Consider the following 22,815-nt stretch of genomic DNA (forward strand, 5'->3'; position numbering starts at 1 on the left):
TAAAGGGGGGGTTAAATGGTCTCTGGGGGTGGTGGTACACTATAATATTTGTGTTTTTTTCTTTTTTCTTTCTTTCTGTTTGTATTTACTATATTTGTATTATTTGTATTTATTAAAAAAGTTAAACAAATTTTTAAAAAGAAAAGAACAGGTATACCATTTACCATCAATAGGTACGCTTCAATTTTCAGATATGTTATGATGGAGCAAAATTCCATGGCAGCTGATCCTTCCTGTGTCCATACATACGTCTATGGCGATTCTCAATCATCCAGGTCATGGATGAGAAGTAAATCATTTTCAAGAAAAAAACAAAGAAAACCAAGTTATCTTTTTGAAAAGCCCCTTTGGGACTACTGTGACCATGCTGATTGTATTGCAGAACATAGAATAAATGTGCATTATCTACAATCACTTTTTCAACATTGAATTCAATCTTCAGTGAAATCTTTCTGTAAAACTTGGTCAATTCATTAAAAGAGAAATGTACTGAATGCAGACCTCTCTTATTTGTGGATCAATTGTATCATGAAAATATTTCATAAGTTTAGGATTTCTCTGTAAATGAAAAAGTGAAAAATAGGAGCATTTTTTTTAAAAAAAAGAGTTGAGATGTTTGAATATATAGGCTAGAAAGCTGTAGTTTTATTGCAGTTCTCATTTTTCCACTGCCCGTTTTCCTTCTTAGTTGGTTGTTCTCAAGAAACTAACAGTCAGGCAACTTGCACAGTTTTCTGCCAGTGATGGAGCTCTGAAGACACCCAAAGATGTTGAGAGTGTGATGCATCTCATAACAACAGCTACATTGACAGAATACATTAACGAATTCAGCAGACAGGTATGACAGCAGATCAGGTGGCATTACATTTTATGAAGTGTTTGCAACCATTAAGGCTGCATTCAATTATATTGATTTTGCAATTCCGTCAAATCTTCTCTCTGAGGTGGAATGTGGGAGGAGTCACTGATAGGGTATTGTTACAGCCCAATTGCCTGGAGACAGGTAAATCTGAGGACAGTCCCTCTGCTCCTCCTTCTGACTCCCCAGATTAACCTCAGTCTTCGGCCTAAGAGGATCTATTCAGTGACTCTCCAGATTTTTTTCTTTTTCTTTTTGGAATTTTTTTGCCTTTGAACCTCCTACCTCTTTTTATTGCACCCCTTACCTGCCTAAGCACGAGCTGCACTTGCTGCAATCTTGCGGGCCCCGAGCCACTGACACCCGGGGGGGCAGGAACCCAGACCTCGCACGCCACGGCCGTTCGAGCAGAGAAGCGGACAGATCAACGAGGACATCGGAGGCATTGCGGCAAGAGGAAGGAGGAGCGTTTCAGCCGGAACCACCACAGGCGATCGGACCGCATGATCGACGGTTGCCATTTGAATCCAAGGGAGCATGTATGAGGCTTGGAGGCGTACTGGTCACAGTCACCGCAGCACCCTAGCACCGCGTGGCAGAGAGGAGTTGTCGGGCCTGAGCTCTGCCGGTTATCCGGAGAGGGCCCAGTGTAGAGCGGTGCACCAGTCTCTTTTCGACCCACAGATCGGCGGGTGGCTGAGAAGAGCGTGGATCCGAAGGAGCGCCGGATCCGCGAATCGCAGAGAGACCCCGATTTATCATAAGAGGAGGGAGGGAGGGAGGGAGGGAGGGAGAGAGAGAGAGGGGGGGGGAGAGAGAGAGAGAGAGAGAGAACCTGCTAACCGTGAGTACTGCGATGGCGGAGGCCACCCGGAGCAGAGGAGCGGCTGCTCCAAGCTCACCAGGGGGTTCAGACCCGGGCGAGGGAACCTCTCGGGAGGTAGGCTCGGTGTCTAGGGGGAGATCACTTCCCAGGAAGTGCTCCTCCATGTCATCCAGGAGGGAGAGGCCCAGGCAGGAGGCCTCCCTAACTAGAGCAGCTGGAAGGAGGATTAGGGATACCATCAGCGCTTCCCCAGCCAGATCATGTTCCCCCCACAGGCCTTCTCCCTTAGCTGAGGATCCTGGCACTCCAGGTCCAGGGAGAGCCTCTAGGGAGGGCAGTCCCTTGTCCCCTCCCTTATTGCCCTCCCATTCCCCGAGAGCGAGGGGTGGCTTATTTGGCTACAGGGCAACGAGTTCCCCCAGGCAACGCTTGGCCCCTCAATCCCCTGGCATCAGGGATAGCAGGGAACCCCCAAGCCTCTCCCCTGCCTACCCAGAGCTCTCTGAGAGTTTCCAGAATGTGTTAGCCAGAGCCATTGCAAATGGCATTGCCTCAGGCATGCAGCACCAATTCCAGGGAGCCAGGCACTGGTCTACTCATGGGGCCCCACGAGAGCACACAGCCCAGCCAGGGTCCTCAGCCCCTAGGGATCCCAGTGCCCTCTCACCCTCCACTGCTAGCGAGGGCTCGGAATCAGGGGAGGAGGAGCAGAAGGATTTGGGCTTCTCAGAGGACGAGGATGCCATAGCCTCAGAGGCCCCTACCATCACAGGTTTATTTCCTCCTGCCTTATTCAGTTCCTTGCTGCGCAAGGCCAAAGCCACCGCAGATTTGGACCCACCCCCAGCTGGTAGCCAGAACTCTGCTACTCCTAGCACTAGTGGGGGGAAGAAGCAGGGCCCCTTCCACAGACCCCAGGTAGAGAAGGAAGAGATTCCCACCCCAGACCTCTTTTTTTTTTTAAAGTTTTTAATTTTCTCTTTCAAGTTCATTCACAAATATACGCTCTTAGAATTGCTATTAACATTTATCTATTCATCATTAATCTTTATCGTTATTTTCTTACAATATATAGAATACAGTTTGGGTCACTTCCCTGCCATCCTGTGCCTCCATCTTATTTTGCAACAACTTTACTCCTTCTCAACCTCCCTTCTCTGACTTCTTCTTTCCTCCTCTCCTTCCTTCCTTCTTCTTCCCCTCTCTTTCCCCTTCTCCTCTTTCTTCCCCTCTCTCCTACTTTTTTTAAAAAAGGTTTTATTTCTTTTAAAAAACACAAATATTTCATCATTCGTCAATCATTAAAACATTGAAGTACAATTTTTTTGTATGCCCCTCCCTCCCTCCGCCCCCCCAACCCCCCTCCTCCTTCCCCCCCCCCCGACTTCCCGGAACCCGTACACGGTATGGATTTTTAACTAACACAGTCTAAAATCTATTGAGAAAAAAGAAATAAAGAAATTAATGACATTCTACATTGACCTTAGCTTCTTCTTACTGAACTAACTTTAAACAGTTTAAATCATTTCTGATCTTAAGCATAGGCTAACTGGAATTTCTTGGTCCCGTATTTATTTTGTATATAGTCAATCCATTTTTTCCAGTCTCGTTTATATCTCTCATTTGAGTGATCTTTAAGATATGCCAATATTTTAGCCATCTCGGCTAAGTTTGTGACTTTCAATGTCCATTCTTGGATTGTAGGCAAGTCTTCCTTCTTCCAGTATTGTGCCACCAACAGTCTTGCTGCAGTTATTAGGTGCAGAATCAAGTTAGTCTCTGCCACTGTAAAATCAGTACATATACCTAGTAAAAATAACTGAGGAGTAAACTTTATCCTTCTTTTAAAAATATTTTGCATAACCCATCATATTTTATCCAGAATGCCTTAACCTTTTGGCAGGTCCACCATATATGATAATATGTAGCATCGAGAGAACCACACCTCCAACATTTAGGCTGTACATTCGGATACATAGAAGCCAACTTTTTAGGATCTAAATGCCTTCTATAGAACATCTTGTAAAAATTTTCTCTCAGATTTTGAGCTTGTGTAAATTTCACATTTCTTACCCAGATTCTTTCCCATGTATCCAACATTATTGGTTCTTCAATATTTTGAGCCCATTTTATCATACAATCTTTAACTTTATTTCCTCCTGCCTTATTCAGTTCCTTGCTGTGCAAGGCCAAAGCCACCACAGATTTGGATCCGCCCCCAGCTGGTAGTCAGAACTCTGCTACTCCTAGCACTAGTGGGGGGAAGAAGCAGGGCTCCTTCCACAGGCCCCAGGTAGAGAAGGAAGAGATTCCCACCCCAGACCTCTTCTTGGAGGACCTCAAGTCCCAGTGGTCCAAGCCTGGTTCCTTTCCCACCCCAAGGAGTAACGATCGCAGATTTTATAACCTAAATTCTGCTTTCGCCCAAGCCTTACAGGTTCCTCCCATGGATGCCCCAGTGGCTTCCGCTTCTGCCGTGATGACAGGAGATATCTCTAACTGCCTGAAGGCAGAGGACAGGAGAGCGGAGCTGGTCATGCGCAAGACCTTCCAGGCTGTCTCATGGGCGATCAAGGTGGAAGCGGCCGCCTCGTTCTTTAATAGGTCCACCCTTTTATGGCTGGAGCAGATCCAGGATAGGACACCAGCATCAGACATGAGACTGCTACAGGACATCATGAAGTTGATGGCGGTGACCCAGTTCTTGGCAGATGCTACCCTGGACGTGGTAAAGTATTCTTCCAGGGCTTTGTCATCCTCAGTGGCATCCAGATGTCTCCTATGGCTTCGCCACTGGCAGGCCGAGTTCTGGGCAAAGTGGCATCTTGCGAAAGCAAAGTACACAGTCGACAAGCTGTTTGGACCCTCATTGGACCCCATCCTCGTCGAGGACAAAAACAAGAGGAAGGCCTTCCCGCCCACATCCAGACGTGCAGACCACTGGGCGGCACCTTACTCCAGGAGATCATCCTATCGGCCACCTGAGCAGGATCTCCAACAGCAGAGGTACTCTGCTCCCAGGTATCCCAGACAGGGGTATAGGCAATTCTCCAGGGATAGATATAGGTTCCAGCAGCCCGGCAAGTGGCCCTTTCGAGGGGGGGTGGCCACCCCTTCCGCAGGGCTAAGTGATTCGGGATCGGGTCACCCCATCTGCGTTCGCCTCTCTTCCTTCGAAGACCCCTGGGAGGGCATCACCACATATGCCTGGGTCTTCCAGATAGTCAGGTTGGGACTCCACCTGGAGTTCTGTTCCCAACCCCCCAGTAGATTCTGCACCTTTCCCTCCTCCAAGAACCCGGTCAAGGAAGAGAGGGATAGGATAGAGGGTGAAGGGGGAAGATGAGGTTTATAAGGAGGAGCGGTAAGGGGAGAGAGGAGAAGGAGAAAAGAAGGGGAAGTAGAGTAGAAAATGATGGAGGGAAGACAGGATGTAGAAAGGGGGAAGAGAGAGGGGGAAGAAAGTGTTGGATAAGGTATAAATATGGTGTATGGGGAGCAGAAGAGTCAATAACTGGGTTTTTATTTTTTCTCTTTGGTAGTAGATGGTAAGATGAATTGATGTAAGTACTTAATAATACAACATTAAATTGACTATGTAATAGTATACATGTGATTATATGCTATGGAGTTTATTTATTTAAAGAACCCGGTCAAGCGCACCCTCATGACCGAGGCCATTCGTCACCTTCTGGAGATTAACGCTATCGAACCAGTTCCAGAGGGGGAGAAAGAGTTAGGGTTCTATTCCCACCTCTTCCTAGACTCCAAGAGTTGGGGGGGGGGAAGGGCCATCCTAGATCTCAAGCTATTAAATTCCAGGATTGTCTACCGGAAGTTTAAAATGGCTTCCCTCAAGTCCATCCTAGAGGGGATCAGACAGGGGGATTTCCTAGCCTCCGTTGACCTCACGGAGGCTTATCTCCACATCATGATTGCCCCTGATCACCGCAAGTTTCCCAGGTTCTTGTACCGGGGTTTTCATTACCAGTACAGGGCTCTTCCCTTCGGGTTGGCCTCGGCCCCCAGAACCTTCACCAAGGTGCTGGCCATGGCTGCAGCCCACCTCCGCTCTTTCCCAGTTCACCTACACTGTTACCTTGACAACATCCTCGTACTAGCCCCCTCGGCTGTCCGTGCAGAAGGGGATCTCAGTACCACCATTAGTACCCTGAGGTCCCTGGGGTTCTCTATTAACCTTGAGAAAAGTCACCTTGTCCCCTCCACTAGACTTCAACACCTGGGCACCATCATTGATTCAGTGGAGGGCAAGATGTTTCTTTCCCAGGAGCGTAGGGACAGCATTGTTGAATTGATTCAGGAGATTCACAGGATTCGATCTGTTCCCATAGCTCTTCTCTCCAGGCTTCTCGGGAAGTTCATCTCCTGCATCGGGATCGTCCCCTGGGCTTGCCTTCATGCCAAAGAGTTGCAGTGGTTCCTCCTCCCTCACCAGAGGAACGGGACAAGTGATGCAAGCTTCAGGGTCTTAGTGACCCCCCCAGGTACTTCTCTCCCTCTGCTGGTGGAGGTCCCCATCCCTGGCGAAGGGTTCTCTTTTCAGGGAGCCATACAGACTGGTCCTAACCACGGATGCAAGTCTGTTCGGCTGGGGGGGTGGGCGCACCTGCAGTCCCAGCTAGCCCAGGGCCGGTGGACGTCGACAGGCCTGCGGAGGAGCATCAACTGGCTGGAACTCAGAGCGATCCACCTAGCCCTTCGGCGGTTCAAACAGATGGTCACCGGGAACCACATCTTGGTACTGAAAGACAACGTGGCAGCCAAGGCCCACGTGAACAAGCAGGGAGGCACTCACTCTGTACCTCTACGCGATGAGGCAAAGCGTCTGGGATGCTGGGCGGAGCAGAATCTCCTATCGATCCGAGCAGAACACATCTCTGGAGTGGAGAACCAGCAGACAGACTGGCTCAGCAGGGAGACGGTAGACCACGGGGAGTGGCAACTTCACCCCAGCATCTTCACTCAGATCTGCCAGAGGTTCGGCCACACGACTGTGGATCTCTTCGCCTCTCCATTGAATGCTCAGGTTCTGAGATTCATCTCGTGGTTTTCAACACAGTGGGCAATCGACACCAACTCCCTACACTGCAGATGGCCGCTAGGCCTTCTGTACGCCTTCTCTCTCTGCTGCCACCTTGACGGCCTGGGCCACCCAGGCCCCCATCGAGGACATCTGCAGGGCTGCGGCCTGGTCCTCACCTTCACCTTTCATCAGACACTACCGGCTAGATACGTATGCCTCGGCATCTTTCGGGAGGAGGGTTCTCCAGGATGTTCTAGATACTCGGGCAACTCAGGCCCAATAATCCTTCCCATGGACATCTAGCTTTGGTATGCCCCTATCAATGACTCCTCCCATACCCCACCTCGGAGACTGTCAGTTGGTCTTACCTGAACTGCATGTCTCGAGGTTGGTGTGGGAGCAGTCACTTCCCACCCTTAGGCGCCCAGCGCTGGGCCTGAGTAGATAGCTACAGATCAGTCAGGGTCCAGGAAGGAGGTTGGGGGGTTCTCTGTCCCTTCCTTTCCAGGTTCTTCTTCATCTGGACCATTGGTTAATCTGGGGAGTCAGGAGGAGGAGCAGAGGGAGTGTCCTCAGATTTACTTCAGTCTCCAGGCAATTGGGCCGTAACAATACCCTATCAGTGACTGCTCCTACACCACCCTTGAGACATGCAGTTCAGGTAAGACCAACTAACAATTTGTATGACACTCTGAACCACAAACTATTTACACACATGGGGCTAAAATGTGACTGACAAATTTGTGGTTGCCACCAGCCTCCACAAGACTTGTTTTGGGAGGAGATGGAAACACTGCATTAACATTGGATTAGATAGATAAAATTCATGGGTTGGATGAGACGAAGATGGCCTCATGGGACTGGGTCCCAAAAGAACATTTAATGAAGCATCTTTGAGTCACAGTTAGGACACTGGGGGATGAGTTTGTAGGCTAAAAGTCAGTAACTAATTCTTTTATTTGAAAATTTTATTTGAATAAGATGGCTTCCAATTACTTATTTTTTTGTGTCCTCCTGGCTTTGTCTTTCCTATATGGTGCTGAATTATTCTTTTTTCCATGTTTCACTGAGGTAACTTTCTGTTCTAGAAATCATTTATTTGTTTGATTTATCTACATAATTTCATATACTTTATTTATTTAATGTGTATCCAACCTTTTTATTTTTACAAATAACAAGCATTTCCTTCACACCTTCCTCCTCCTATTTTCCCATAACAACAACCCTGTGAGGTATGCTGGGCTGAGAGAGACTTACTGGCCCAAAGTCATACTTAGAATCTACATAATATAGTTCTCATACATTGATCTTAGTAAACTTTCTAAAATGATGTATCATTCATTTTTTTCTGGACACATTGGAAAGCTAGCTTTTCCATCTTTGAGTCTTGATTCATGTATAAAATACATCCTTTAAAAAATGTGGATCTATTCCCCATCTTTTTTTCCTTACCACTCTATTTGGTCATCATGATATAAAAAAGATGTTGAAACTCTAGAAAGAATGGTTCCACCACAAACCCGCGGTAGACAAAAGCACGCTCGACGAAAGCGCGTACGTGACGTCATCACAGCGCGATGAAAACATCGCGCTGTGAGCGGTAAATTTAAAATTAAAGCGAAAACCTTACCCTAACCCCCCCAAACCTAACCCTAAACCTAACCCTTAACCTAACCCTAACCCTAACCCTTAACCTAACGCTAAACCTAACGCTAACCCTTAACCTAACGCTAACCCTTAACCTAACGCTAAACCTAACCCTAACGCTTAACGTAACCCTAAACCTAACCCTAACGCTAAACCTAACCCTAACGCTTAACGTAACCCTAACCCTAACCCTAACCCTTAACCTAACCCTAACCCTAACCCTAACCCTTACCTTTATGTGAATCGGCTTGCTTTAATTTTATTTTAATTTTAATTTAATTTATTTTTTAATTTTTTTCGTCGCGCTGCTGATGACGTCAGGTACGCGCTTTTGTCGACCGTGCTTTTGTCGACCGCGCTTTTGACGGGTCACGGAAAGAATACAGAAAGAGCAACAAAAATGACTAGGGGATTGGAGGCGAAAACACATGAAGAACAGTTGCAGTAATTGGGTATGTCTAGTTTAATGAATTAGGAGTGACACGATAGCAGTCTTCCAATATCTAAGGAGCTATTACAAAAAAGAGAGAGATCAACCTATTTTCCAAAACATCTGAGGCAAGACATGAAGTAACGGATGGAAGTTTAACAAAGAGAGAATTAAACATTAGAATTAAGGAGAATTTTCCTGCCAGTTAGAACAATTAATCAGTGAAACATCATGCCATTGTGGGTGCTCCATCACTGGAATTTGTTAAGAAGAGATTGGACAGCCATTTGACTGTAATGGCATAGGGCCTCCCTGAATAGGGGGTTGGACTAGAAGACTTCCAACCTGTTATTCTTCCAATGAGTATTATAGCCAAGATGAAGTGAGGAGGAGATACACTGATGAGAGTTCATTAGCAGGATGTGACTTTTATTCTAAGGCAGTTTCAGATGGAACAGGTCCCTTGAAACGGAAGTGCACCCATCAAGGGAAATCCTTGGATAGATATTAGGAATAGGCACAATTGCAAAACTTTTGTCAAAGTATCATCTGATTATGAGAGAGTCCACCTGGTGCCCAAACATCTAATTTCTACTTTCATCTAATACCTTTCTCAAGAAATAATAGAATAATTCAGTCACACTCTTCTGCTTGATCTTCCTTTTCAAGGACAATGTTAGCCTGCCAAAGGAGGTCCAAGCCAGCCTTCTGGAGCACTTGCTGGTGGCAGCCCAGCCCATACTTCGAAAGGCAGATGATGTGGAGTTGACACACTGGATGATGCAATATCTCCCAAAATTGATATCAGGAATAAACAGTTCACTTGTTCCACTCTTATTTGAGGATCTGGAGACCAGAAATTGTTCTGCTGTCAATGCTGTGTATGAGCTCTATTACATATTTACAATTATTTCATTTCAATAAGTTCTTTAATTCTGCTATTTTAAGCGCCATATTAATTGTTATTGTTATAGATTTGTCATATTTCATATGTCATATATCACATATCACATACACACACACACACACACACACACCATATCTATCTACTGGATTATAAGGCTGTCCAAATAAATATGTGACTTTACTAGTTTTAGTAAATAGATGTTATTATATTATATTATGTTATATATTACAGACCGGAGATGTGAGACAATTGGCTTTCCTAAGAGATTCATGGCTTGGAGGGATTCTTTATTTTCTCGTAGGCTTTACATTCCTTGTTGCCTTGTTGCACAACACACTCAAGTCTAAGCTAGATATGTAGACAGGAGCCTTCATGGCACCTGCACCTGTCTGTCTTGCATATCAGCCCTTTTGAGCACTTTGCATTCTTTCTGAATGATTGAGAGTAATAATACTTTTTCTGTATTACAGAGTAACTCTATTAAATGGCTCTCTTGGTCAATTTGGCAATGCTACCCGACAGAAAGTTTTCGAAGCCATCCTTAGGGTGATCTCAGGTAACTAGTAATCAGAGCAGTCCCAGTGCTTTAAGCTGCCCCAAGCAAAAGGCTGGTGTGCTGCATTTTGGATGGAGGGGGCAGAACAGCAGAGACTATAAGGGGTGAAGGACACTTTCACAAGAACCCTATTTAGCTGACTTGGTTAGATGCCTAAGGATGCTCTGTTCCCCTGTGGCTACATCCCTCTGCTCTTGGATCCTCCAATGGGGCTCAGAGTGTTGACTTACCTTTTACAGAGTTCTTGTAATGATTGTTAAAATGATACATAAGAGGAACTTCACATTATCAATGTTTTAAATAAATATCAGTATGATTATTACTAAGGATGTAGGCTTTACTTTCATCCTCAGTAAAGGGTAATGTTTAAATCAAGTATAAATTTCTAATTTTGGAAAAATCAAGCTTGATGTTTCAAATATTAAACATCCTGATAATGTTTTTACTTGAGAAATTTAAAAATTACCAAATGATGTTACCTGATTTTTATTGAAATATCTTTTGTCCTCCCTTCTTTGACTTCTTCAGTCTCCTCTCTTCGATGCTATGTTTCACACACCAATTTTTGGGTGTTTCTAGAAAAGACATTTCAGGGTTTTGTTGACTTCCTGACTTTGAAGGATCTGGAAACTTTAATTCCCTCCTCTGACCTCCCAAAGGTACTGTTGTTATTCATTCACAACAAAATTGTATCTAAATATGCATGCAGATTTTTTTTCTTCCTAATTTCTGCTTCAGATTGTTGTTCAGCAGATTGTTGATCTATTAGTTGTGGTAGGAATTGGTTGGCTGGCTTGTTGACTGAGCCTGAAGTTGTGGGCTAAGGGAGAGGGACTGGCCCAAAGTCACCCAGCTGGTTTTCTTTCCTAAGCCAGAACTAGAAGTCACAGTCTCCCAGTTTCTAGCCCAGTTCCTTAACCACTAGCTCAAATTGGCTCTCAATCATTCATGCAGGAACGACCCGTGAAAAATATCCCACTTAGCCAACACTGGGGAGCTGCATTGCCCCCCCCCCCACAAAAAAAAAATTATCTGTTCTCCTGTACAATCAGGGCATGAGTCCTTCTTGCTACCTCGCTATGCTAACCTCACTAGCCTCTAGTTGTCAAGGTTCCAAATAGCATCCAAAAGTAAACCAGAGTCCAAGGCAAAGGATTCCTCAAAGTTCTAATTTATTAAGAGAGCCATGTTGGCACATCTGGGAAAGCCCGAATCTGAAAGCTTCCAGGTTTTCTCACCCAGTTGAAAGTTCAAGAGCCTGCCCCTACACCAACAAATTCATGGCCCAATCTCCCACGGCCACACTGGCAGCTTCTACCCATCCAGTTCCGGACAGGCGTAGAGATAAAGAGTGACCTTGGCTTTCTAGAAATAATTTTGTTATGGCTACATATCACCCAACTCCGTATAATCCCCCCTCCCATGTTCCCACAATAGAAAATGCATAATAGAAAGTGTTGCAGGCCTAAAGTCCCAAAAGGAAAAGATGGCTTGCAGGCCTGACAGGCAGCCTCCCCTCAGAAGAAAAGCATGACCTGTAAAGAGAATAATGTAGGGGGTTAACATAAGTATAACTAACCACCTCCCTCCCCCAGGGAGCCTCTTTGGCTTATCGGGAAATTTATCATGAAATTGTTTCACTAACTTGTCAGCTTTTACGTTCCACTTTTTACCCATGTAGCTTCAGACAAAGGGTATCCCTCCCAATGTACTAAATATTGTAAATGACCTCTATATAATCTAGAGTCTATTTTTTCACTTTGTAGTGAGTTTCTCCCTGATTTACTACTGGAGAAGGGGTTGGTTGGGTCTGTGGTCTTAAATTAGACCCAATCACAGGTTTCAGCAAGCTACAGTGAAAAACTGGTTGAATCTTCCCTAGGATTCTAGGCGGGCTGAGTTGAACTGTTACTGGGTTAATTATTTTGACTATTGGGAAGGGACCTAAGAACTCCCTCATTCCAGCCCAAATAGCTCATCTCAAAGACCATATGGCAAGGATGATCAGGGCCCTGGCCTCAGGTTGTTGTTGCTAAATGCCAGATCTGTGATTCACAAAGCTCCCCTCGTCCGGGACCTGATATTAGACGAGGGGGCAGATCTGGCATGTATTACTGAAACCTGGTTGGGCCATGAGGGAGGAGTCCCCCTCTCTGAAATGTGCCCTGAAGGGTTTCAGGTGCTTCACCAACTGCAACATCAGAAAAGGGGTGGGGGAGTAGCTGCCATCATCCGAAGGTCACTGGTTTCTCGTGGGATCCCTGCTCCGGAGATTGTCGGATGTGAGTCTCTTCTGGTGAAGTTGGACCTTGGGGGTCAAACGGGCTTGTTGCTAATGTACCTACCTCCCAGCTGCATTGCAACAACCCTGCCTGCGCTCCTGGAGTCAGTAGCCGGACTGGTGGTTGAATTCCCCAAACCTATAGTATTGGGGGATTTCAACCTGCCATCTCTTGGCGAATGCTCTGATGGGGCGCAGGAGTTCATGGCTTCCATGGACTTGACCCAGGTAATTCTGGGCCCAACTCATACAGCGGGACACACGCTCGACCTCGTGTTTCTCTTGGGGCAGTGGAGACGTGATCTGAAATTAGAGGGCATTGAGATCTCGCCCCTGTCATGGTCAGATCACTTCCTACTGAGGCTGGACTTTCGGAAACCACTCCCCCACTGCAGGGAGGTGGAGCCGATTAAGTGGTTCCGCCCCAGGCGACTGATGGACCCATTGGGATTTCAAACGGAGCTTGGGGATATACCTGACTCCCTTGCCCGCAGCCCAACAGAGTCCTTGGTCACTGCTTGGAATATAGTGGTGGCTGGGGCTCTTGACTGGATTGCGCCTTTGCAGCCTCTCCATGGCAGTGGATCCAGGAGGGCTCCTTGGTTTACCAAGGAACTCCGGGAGATGAAGCACCAAAAGAGACGCCTAGAGCGACGCTGGAGGGCTAGTAACTCCGAATCTGACTGAGCATTGCTAAGAGCCTATATTAGGGCTTATCTCGTGGCGATACGGGCGGCAAAATGTGCACATTTTTCCACTCTTATTGCGTCCGCAGAATCTCGCCCGGCCGCCCTGTTTAGGATTACCCGCTCCCTTCTGAAGGGGAGGGATGTGGAGGAACCCTTGCAGGGAAGAGCTGAGGAATTTGTTCAGTTTCTGTCGGATAAAGTCGCCCAGATTCGGATGGACCTGGACTCCACTAGGGCAGTTCCTGCCGAGATGCCGGGGGTGGGCCTTGATTGGATTTCTTGGATTGAGTTCCAACCTGTTACTCTTGAGGAAGTGGACAAGGCCATGGGAGCGGTAAGTGCCTCCACCTGCTTACTGGACCCGTGTCCCTCCTGGCTGGTTTCTGCCAGCAAGGAGGTTATACGAGGCTGGTTCCAGAGAATTATTAACACCTCTCTACAGGAGCCCCTAAAGGATGCGGTGGTGAGACCCCTCCTTAAGAAACCTTCTCTAGATCCAGCTATTCTTAATAACTATCGTCCAGTCTCCAACCTACCCTTTGTTGGGAAGGTTGTTGAGAAGGTGGTGGCCTTTCAACTCCAACGGTTCTTGGATGAAGCTGACTATCTTGATCCCTTCCAGTCGGGTTTCAGGCCTGGTTACTCCACCGAAACTGCTTTGGTCACGCTGACCGATGATCTCTGGTGGGCCAGGGATAGAGGATTTTCCTCTATCCTGGTGCTTCTTGAGCTCTCAGCGGCCTTTGATACCATCGACCATGGTATCCTTCTGCAAAGACTGGGGGAGGTAGGAGTGGGAAGCACCGTTTTACGGTGGTTCTCCTCTTATCTCTCTGACAGGTCGCAGTCGGTGTTGGTAGGAGGACAGAGGTCGACCCCTAGGCCCTTCAAATATGGGGTGCCGCAGGGCTTGGTCCTGTCCCCTCTCCTATTTAACATCTACAGCCCGTGGCAAAGACTGCCTCTACCTTCCCTTCTACCCCCTTCCCACACAATGTAAGTTTGGCTTTGATGACAAAGGGGCAGACAGCTGTAGTTATCATCAGGTCATCTTCGCTGCTGTTTTCCTCTGCTGAGCCTGGAAGGGTTTCACCGTCTGGCAGACTGTCTCCTCAGGTTGGGGAGAGACTTCGTCCATTTGGTCGGCGAGATGACTCTTTTTGGGTGGTTTTCATGGGGTCCTTCTTGTCCCACTTGTGGCGGGGTACGCGCTTGTGGGATTGGGGCCAGGTCCAAGCATTCCAAAGCTCTGTGCCCATGTTGGCTACACCAGTAGCACTTTATTGTTCCAGCTGATTTGGGGGTAGATGGCTTGGCTTGCTTTGTTTGGGTTCGGCATCCCAGGGGTCTTCTAGCCAGCTTTTCAGTGGTCGGATTTTGGTGGGGATTGAGGTCGTGGTCCAGAATAACTGCAGTAGTATACCAATTCTGGATGTGCTCCGTTACCCCTCGGATGCTGCACGCCCTCTCAGTTCAGGATCTAGGGCATTCTTGAACGAGTTTCTCCTAAACTCCCAAACTAATTCTTTTGCGGGATGCCTGGCCTGCCTCAACCCTTGGATTTGTGCTTCCGCTTCCACATGTTCGGCAATACTGTTAAATCGGATTCGCATCTGTTGAACAAATCCATCAGCGTCTTCTAATTCAGGAGCTGCTTCATCGTGGAGCTCTGCTACCCATTCGGATGCCTCCCCCTCATTCATTCCTTCCGTAACGGCCGAAACCAGTTCCTGGTCGTAAGGGTATTGATTTCTGTATTGGTTGATGTGTGCCCAAACTCCATTTAGGAAATAGGCTAGCTTTCCAGGAGTCCCATCAAACATTGCCCGAAATTGGGAAGGTGCGGGAGCTGGTGGAGCTGATTCCTGGATTTGCACGGGCAGTTGGGCAGGAACTTGGGGCTGGACCCCCTCCCCCCTGCAGCGCTTGACACTAGTCTTATTTGGATGCTGATTTTCTATTCTTTTTCTTTTTTTTCAGATTGTGAATACTGTTCCGGCATATGATCTAGCTGACCTGTTTTCTAGAGAGGGATTCATTGATGATGATCCTTTCTTGACAGCTGTGTTAAAGATCTATAATAAAACTGGCTTATTTATTGACAGACTTTACCAGAAAAATATTATTGTAAGAAACAGTTATGGCTTATTTAACAAACTATTAGAAAGTGAGCTTTAAGTATAATATGTATGTACAGTATAAACATTATTATAAACTAGATTTAATATAGCTGCCCACTCCAGGGACTCTGGGCAACTTACAGAATGTAATACTAAATTAAACAATGACAAAAACAAACATTTTAAAAGGCTGAACTAAAAACAGCCAATAAAACAAATCTGTGACACCGTTTAAGAGAAGGAAACTGATGTCGTCCCGTCCGCCCACTCCTGCTAAATGTACCAAAAAGGCTGGGGGAGGGGGGCACAGTCTCTCAAGTAACCAGATCTTATGCCATGAAAGCCTTTAAAAGTAAGTACCAGCGCCTTGAATTGCATTCATGGCACAGCAGTGACACATGTCCGTTGCTGCTTGCCCTGCTACATTTTGAACCAGCTATAACTTTCATAACAGTCTTTCTCAACCTCAGTTCTGGTTGAGAATTGAAGTACACACATGTTAAAGTTGCTGTGGTTAAAAAACCCCGTTGCAGATGGCCTAGAGGGCAGCCTTGTCTGAAATGCTGGCAAAGTTCAATTGCTAGGTCCTCCCAGTCAAGGAAAGGGCATAATTGGCCCACGAGATGTATCGGCATTGTTGTTTTTTTATTGTTCTCATCCCTGGTTAGATTTCTAGCACTCAGATCTTAGTTCTACAGCTTTCCTCTTGCAGGACATTCTTCCAAACAGCACCAAGGCAGCTCTTTTGGCTGGGCTGTGGCCCAGTGTGGTTTCTAGCAGCGAAGAGGCTGAGGTGTCCTTGTGGCTGGATAGACGCTTGGCTGATTTCTTCATGTTTCTTAATGGTGATATGTTGAATGCTAGTGAGACCTTGAACACCAGCTGTGGGACATTCCAAAAAATGTAAGTATGTAGCCATGTCAATATGCTGACATGGAGTCCTACCTCACTTTGGAACTCTCCAGATAGATGGCACTGCAGTATCCAACTAATGGGAATTAGGAATGGAGGAGCTAGAGCTGGACACATCTTTGGGAAACAAATAGATCTAATTCAGAATAGGTCCCATACAACTCTCTCACATGTTCCAACATCCCCACTCTTTAGCATTTTTTGAAAAAGAAGACTTGCTTTCTATAAGCAATTATAGTGATGGCGGCACAGTGGTTAGAATACCGCATTGCAGGCCAACTGCCCATAACCAGGAGTTTGGCTTAAACTCAGCCTTCCGAGGTTAGTAAAACGAGGACCCAGATTGCTGGGGGCAAGTTGCTGACTTTGTAAAGCACTTAGAGGGGTCTGTAAAGCACTATGAAGCGGTTATTGTTATAAGCATTTTATAATGAGAGTGTTGTCAATTTTCTTTCCTATCATTGGTACACTAATTGTATACTCATTCCTATCTTTGGTACACTGGGTGAAACCAGGCTTAACAGCAGTAACTGTGAGAGGGATCTTGGAGTCTTAGAGGACAAACAATTAAATATGAACCAGCAGTGGTTCAGCCAAAAAACCCAATGCAATCCTAAGTTGCATTAACAGAGGGATACAATGAAGATCAAGTGAGGTATTAATATCATTCTCTAAAGCCTTAGTAAGACTACACCTAGAATACTGTATCCAGTTTTGGTCACCACACTATAAAAAGATGGTGAGACTCTAGGAAAAGTACAGAGAACAGCAACCAGTATGATGAGGGGATTGGAGGCTAAAACATATGATGAATTGTTGCAGGAAGTGGGCCTGCCTAGGGAAGAGTCTAGGGAAGAGAAGGACCAGGGGAGACATGATAGCAGTCTTCCAATAGTTGAGGGGCTGTGACAAAGAGGAGGGGGTCAAGCTATTTTCCAAAGCACCTGAAGACCACACAAGGAACAATGGATGGAAACTGAACAAGGAAATATTCAACCTGGAAATAAGGAGAACTTTTCTGACAGTGAGAGCAATCAACCAATGGAACAACTTGCCTTTGGAGGTTGTGGGAGCTTCATCACTGGAAGTTTTCAAAAAGAAACTGGACTGCCATCTGTCAGAAATGGTGTAGGGTCCCCTGCTTAGGTCCCTAAGGTCCCTTCCAACTCTATTAATCCTTTAAAATATCTTTAAAATGTCTCTAGCTTCTTCCATTCAACATTTTATTTATGTTCTGCTTGTTGGAACTTACATTACACCCAATAAGATTTTGAATTCTGAATCAAAGAGATTGTTTATTTTTATGTGTTTATCTAATAGTTTGGCTAAGTGGTGGTCAGCTAGTAAAGCTAATGAGTTTGCAAGAAAGAAGTCTGCTTCTCTGAGATTTTCTCTCTCTCTCTACTGGCCAATATTTACTCCATACCTCTCATTCTGCAGAGTGAACAAACTGAATGGAAATATTGTGATGTTCAAAGATAAGGAAGAAGAAATTTACTTTTCCATCAAAGCTTATCTGATTGGTAAGGCCATGGAAGAAGTTTTCTTTCTCTTTCCCTCGCAAGAGGTGCTGCATGTAGAGCTGACTATAGGCCCAACATGTAACCATACATAGCTCACATGTAACACCTTCTCAGATCAGCACATGGCACAAGGACCTTCACATCAGAATGAGGTTCATTAAGTCTCTACAAGTCTTCAATGTAGTTTGAAATAGGTTGGCTTATAAAAGCCAATGTCCACCTAAGTTGGAGTCCTCATGTAAAAAGGTCTGTCAAAACTCCTGCACATAAAGTTTCCCTCACAAGTTTAAAGGAGGAAGAAAAAGTCATATATCTATTTCAAACTGCTTGCTGTAGTAGAAATCCCTTATTTATGTGTCACTATGACAGTGTGATATATCTGTCTTGATCTCAAGTCTTGGAGTTGAGATGACCACAGACTGATCCTGCTGGTTTTCTGCCAGGAACAGTCAGAAAGAAAACGATACCAGTAATTGCCACCAGTCTGGATCCCATAACATTGTTAACTCCTAATTCTTAGCATTGTATTAATATTAGCTAGTTTGTTTATAGCATTTTCTAGTGGTATTAAAAATGCAAGTGCTTTAAAGTACTTTAAAAACTATAAAATAAAAACCAGGATAAAAATGTATCAAAGAGACCAGTGTCTGGAATTAGATTTCTTTAAAAATAACTGGAATAATTTTTCATACAGCAAGCAAAAGCAGACCACGATGCTACAATCCCAGCAATCCCGAGAGGTCCAATTGGCTTGTGATGTATCTTGGGAACTATATTCGTTATAGCAGTACCAGAGACATGCGCTTATTCACAAACAAGAGTGCTGCCATAGTACGTATTGCTGCTGGAATTGTTTTAAACAAAACCTGTTGGGAAAACTGAAGTCTGAGCAAATTCTCTTTAGAAAATAATAACTTATGCCTGATACGTTTATTGTTAATTTTTATTCAACCCACAGGGATAACATCACATTGTTTAGAACAATGGAATGATCAATGGGGCCTCTGCTGTGGGGTCAGTAAAGCTAAGATAACAACTGTGATTAATGGGCAGAGTTTTGATTGCACAGCCATGGTTGCCATCTTTTTTCATTCCATGTGAATAAATAGATTATATTCAAAATATTTTGAATACAACTTTTTCTTGGTTAAGTAAGTTTATTATTTCCTATTATAGAATGTCAGTTGGTCCTACCTGAACTGCATGTCTCAAGGGTGGGCGTGGGAGCAGTCACTGTGTGGGTATTGTTACGGCCCAATTGCCTGGAGACTGAGGAAATCTGAGGTCACATCCTCTGTTCCTCCTGGAGACTCCTCAGATTAACCGATGGTTCGTAAGAAGGACCTGGAAGGGAAGAGAAGGAAACAAAACCAATGGCAGCTTCTCTTCCTGAAACGTGAATGGTCTGTGAATGCCACTCAGGCCCGGCGCTGGCGCCTGACAGGCAGGAAGTGACTGCTCCCACGCCCACCCTTGAGACATGCAGTTCAGGTAGGACCAACTGACAGTCTCCAAGGTGGGGCGTGGGAGGAGTCACTGTGTGGGACATACCCAAGCTAGATGTCCATGGGAGGGATTATTGGGCCTGAGTTGCCCGAGTGTCCAGGACACCATGAAGAACCCGCCTCCCGAAGGATGCCTCGGCCGAGGCATAGGTATCTAGCCGGTAATGTTTGATGAATGGTGAAGGAGAAGACCAGGCTGCAGCTCTGCAGATGTCCTCGATGGGGGCCTGGGTGGACCAGACCGCTGAGGTGGCTGCACTCTTAGTGGAGTGTGCAGTAATGCCCTGTGGCACGGGCAGCCCTCGGGCCTCGTAGGCCTTGGAGATGGCCAGCCTAATCCACCTGCTGATGGTGGTAGGCGAGACCTTGGCGCCTTTGGCAGATGTGTGGTAGGAGACAAAGAGTGCCTCTGACCGTCTGAAGGGGGCTGTGCGCTTTAGGTAAATGCGCTGGGCCCTTCTTACATCTAGGTGATGCCAGGACTTCTCCCTCTCAGAGGAAGGGTGAGGGCAGAAGTCTGGGAGATTGATCTCTTGTCCCCTGTGGAAGGGGGAATTGATCTTGAGCATGAAAGCCGGGTCAGGTCTGAGGACGACTCTGTTATTGTGGAAAGTACAGAGGTCGGCCCTAGAAGAAAGAGCGTTAAACTTGGAAACCCTCCTGGCCGAGGTGATGGCCACAAGGAAGACAACCTTGAGGGTGAGAAGTTGAAGGGTAACTTCCCTAAGGGGTTCGAAGGGTGGCTCCAGGAGTGCCTGGAGAACTGGGGGAAGATTCCAGGTGGGAAACCAGTGGACCACCGGAGGCCGGAGGTTGGCTGCTGCCCTAAGGAATCTCTTGATGACTGGAACCTGGGAGAGGGACTGTGAGCCATCCCCTCGGAGAATGATGGCTAGAGCTGATACATGTCTGCATAGGGTGTTGTGAGCCAAACCTTTATCCAAGCCGTCCTGGAGGAAGTCCAGGACCTGAGGGATGGAGGCTGATGAAGGCTCTACCTGCCTGGGTTGGCACCAGACGGCGAAGGCGGCCCATGTCACGTCGTAGATGCAGGTAGTGGATCTCCTTCTGGAAGCCTCCAGGGTGCTGATGACTCTAGAAGAGATCTGGGACACCCTCAATTGCTCCCGCTCAAGACCAGGCGGTTAGATTGAGCCACTCTGGGTCTGGGTGGATCAGACTCCCCTGGCACAGCTCTACCCTCTCCTGTGGGAGACGCCAAGGGGGAAGGACTGACAACTCCACCAGATCCACGAACCAGGGTCGCCGTGGCCAGTGAGGGGTTACAAGGATGATCTCTGCCCTCTCTGCCACTAGCTTCCTCACGACCCCTGGTATGAAAGAGAGCGGGGGGAAGGCGTACAGGAGGCCTGCCGGCCACCTGCAACATAGTGAGTCGGTGTCCACCACCTCCTGTGTGGGAAACCGGGATATGAACTTCAGAACCTGTGCATTCGATGGAGTGGCGAAGAGGTCCATTGTCGGATGACCGAACCTCTGGCTGATGTGGGCAAAGGTGCTGGGATGAAGTTGCCACTCCCCGTGGTCCACCGTCTCCCTGCTGAGCCAGTCTGCCTGTTGGTTGTCCACTCCGGAGATGTGCTCCACTCGAATCGACAGGAGGTTCCGCTCCTCCCAGCACCCCAGGCACTTTGCCTCATCGCGAAGAGCCACGGAGTGGGTGCCCCCTTGCTTGTTGATGTGAGCCTTTGCCGCCATGTTGTCCGTGAGAACCAGGATGTGCTTCCCGGTGACCGTCTGCTAGCCCGTCCGCAGGGCTAGGTGGATTGCCCTTAGCTCCAGCCAGTTGATGTTCCTCCACAGGTCCGTCGGTGTCCACCAGCCCTGGGCCAGCTGGGACTGTAGGTGGGCTCCCCAGCCGAACGGACTTGCATCCGTGGTGAGGACCAGCCTGTCCGGTTCCCTGAACAGAGATCCCTTCGCCAGAGAGGAAGGCCTCCACCAGTGAAGGGAGAGCAGTACCTGCGGGGTCACTAGGACCTTGAAGCTGGCGTTGGATGTTCTGTTCCTCTGGTGGGGAAGTAGGAACCACTGCAGGTCTATGGTGTGGAGGCGAGCCCAGGGGACGATCCCAATGCAGGAGATGAGCTTCCTGAGGAGCCTGGAGAGAAGTGCTACAGGAACAGATTGGAGCCTGCGAATCTCCTGGACTAATTCCACGATGCTGTCCCCGCGCTCCTGGGATAGGAAGACCCTACCCTCCACTGAATCTATGATGGTACCCAGATGTTGGAGCCTGGTGGAGGGAGTTAGGTGGCTCTTCTCAAAATTAATCAAGAACCCCAGGGATGACAAGGTACTGATGGTACTAAAGGTACTAAACCCCTCTCTGTGTGGGGAGCTGCGGGGGCTAGGACTAAGATGTCATCTAAATAAAAATGTAATCTGACCGGAAGGGAACGGAGGTAGGCTGCGGCCATTACCTTGGTGAATGTTCTGGGAGCAGAGGCCAGACCGAAGGGAAGTGCCCTGTATTGGTAATGGTCTCCCTGGTAGGAGAACCTGAGAAACCTGCGATGGTCGGGGGCGATCATAATGCGGAGGTAGGCCTCCGTGAGGTCAATGGAGGCTAGGAAATCCCCCTCCCTGACCCCCTCCAAGATGGATTTGAGTGAGGCCATCTTGAACTTCCGGTAGACTATCCTGGAGTTCAAGAGCTTAAGGTCTAAGATGGCTCTCCATCCTCCTGAACCTTTGGGAACTAGGAAAAGGTGTAAGTAGAAACCTGATCCCTTCTCCTCCTCCGGGACCGGCTCTATGGCACTAATGTCCAGGAGGTGGCAGATGGCTTCGTGCATGAGAGCGCGTTTAGTCGGGTTCTTGGAGGAGGGAAAGGTGCGGAATCTACTGGGCGGAAGAGAGCGGACCTCCAGGTGGAGTCCTGCCTTGATGGTTTGGAGGACCCAGGCATCTGAGGTGATGCCTTCCCAGTGAGCTGTGAAAAAGGAAAGGCGACCGCCGATGGGTAGATTCGATCCCGAATCACTTACCCCTGCGGAAGGAGTGGCTGCCCCCTCCTCGAAAGGGCCACTTGCCGGCCTGTTGGGGTCTGAACCTCTCCCTGGAGAACTGCCTGTCCCCCTGTCTGGAGTACCTGGGTGCAGAGTACCTGTGAGCCTGGTTGTCCTGTTCCAGCGGTCGGTACAAAGCCCTTCTGGCGTATGGCACCGCTCAGTGATCTGTGCGTCTGGTGGTGGAGGGGAAAACCTTCCTTTTATTCTTATCCTCGACGAGGATGGAGTCCAGAGCGGGTCCAAAGAGCTTGTCTCCTGTGTATTCTGCCTCCGCCAGGGGCCACTTTATCCGGAAATCCAATGACGAAGCCATAGAAGGCGTTTAGACGCCACAGAAAATGATAGAGCCCTGGAGGAATACTTTACCACATCCAGGGTTGCGTTGGCTGAGAACTGGATCGCCGCTAGCAGCTTCGTGATGTCCTGTTGAAGTCTTACGTCTGAGGTGGGCGTCCTGTCCCAGATCTGCTCCAGCCATAAG

The 22,815-nt window shown here is 47.4% G+C and overlaps 1 long non-coding RNA gene across 1 annotated transcript; it reads left to right on the forward strand.

The window, feature by feature from the left end:
- Window positions 1-15,997: 15,997 nt before the first annotated feature.
- LOC116517439 lies at window positions 15,998-18,561 on the forward strand. The gene is made up of 3 exons (XR_004256462.1): window positions 15,998-16,262; window positions 17,712-17,794; window positions 18,489-18,561. It is a non-coding gene; the product is annotated as an uncharacterized LOC116517439 (long non-coding RNA).
- Window positions 18,562-22,815: the final 4,254 nt, after the last annotated feature.

This window comes from Thamnophis elegans, chromosome 14 (genome assembly GCF_009769535.1).
Source record: "Thamnophis elegans isolate rThaEle1 chromosome 14, rThaEle1.pri, whole genome shotgun sequence".
NCBI lineage: Eukaryota > Metazoa > Chordata > Lepidosauria > Squamata > Colubridae > Thamnophis > Thamnophis elegans.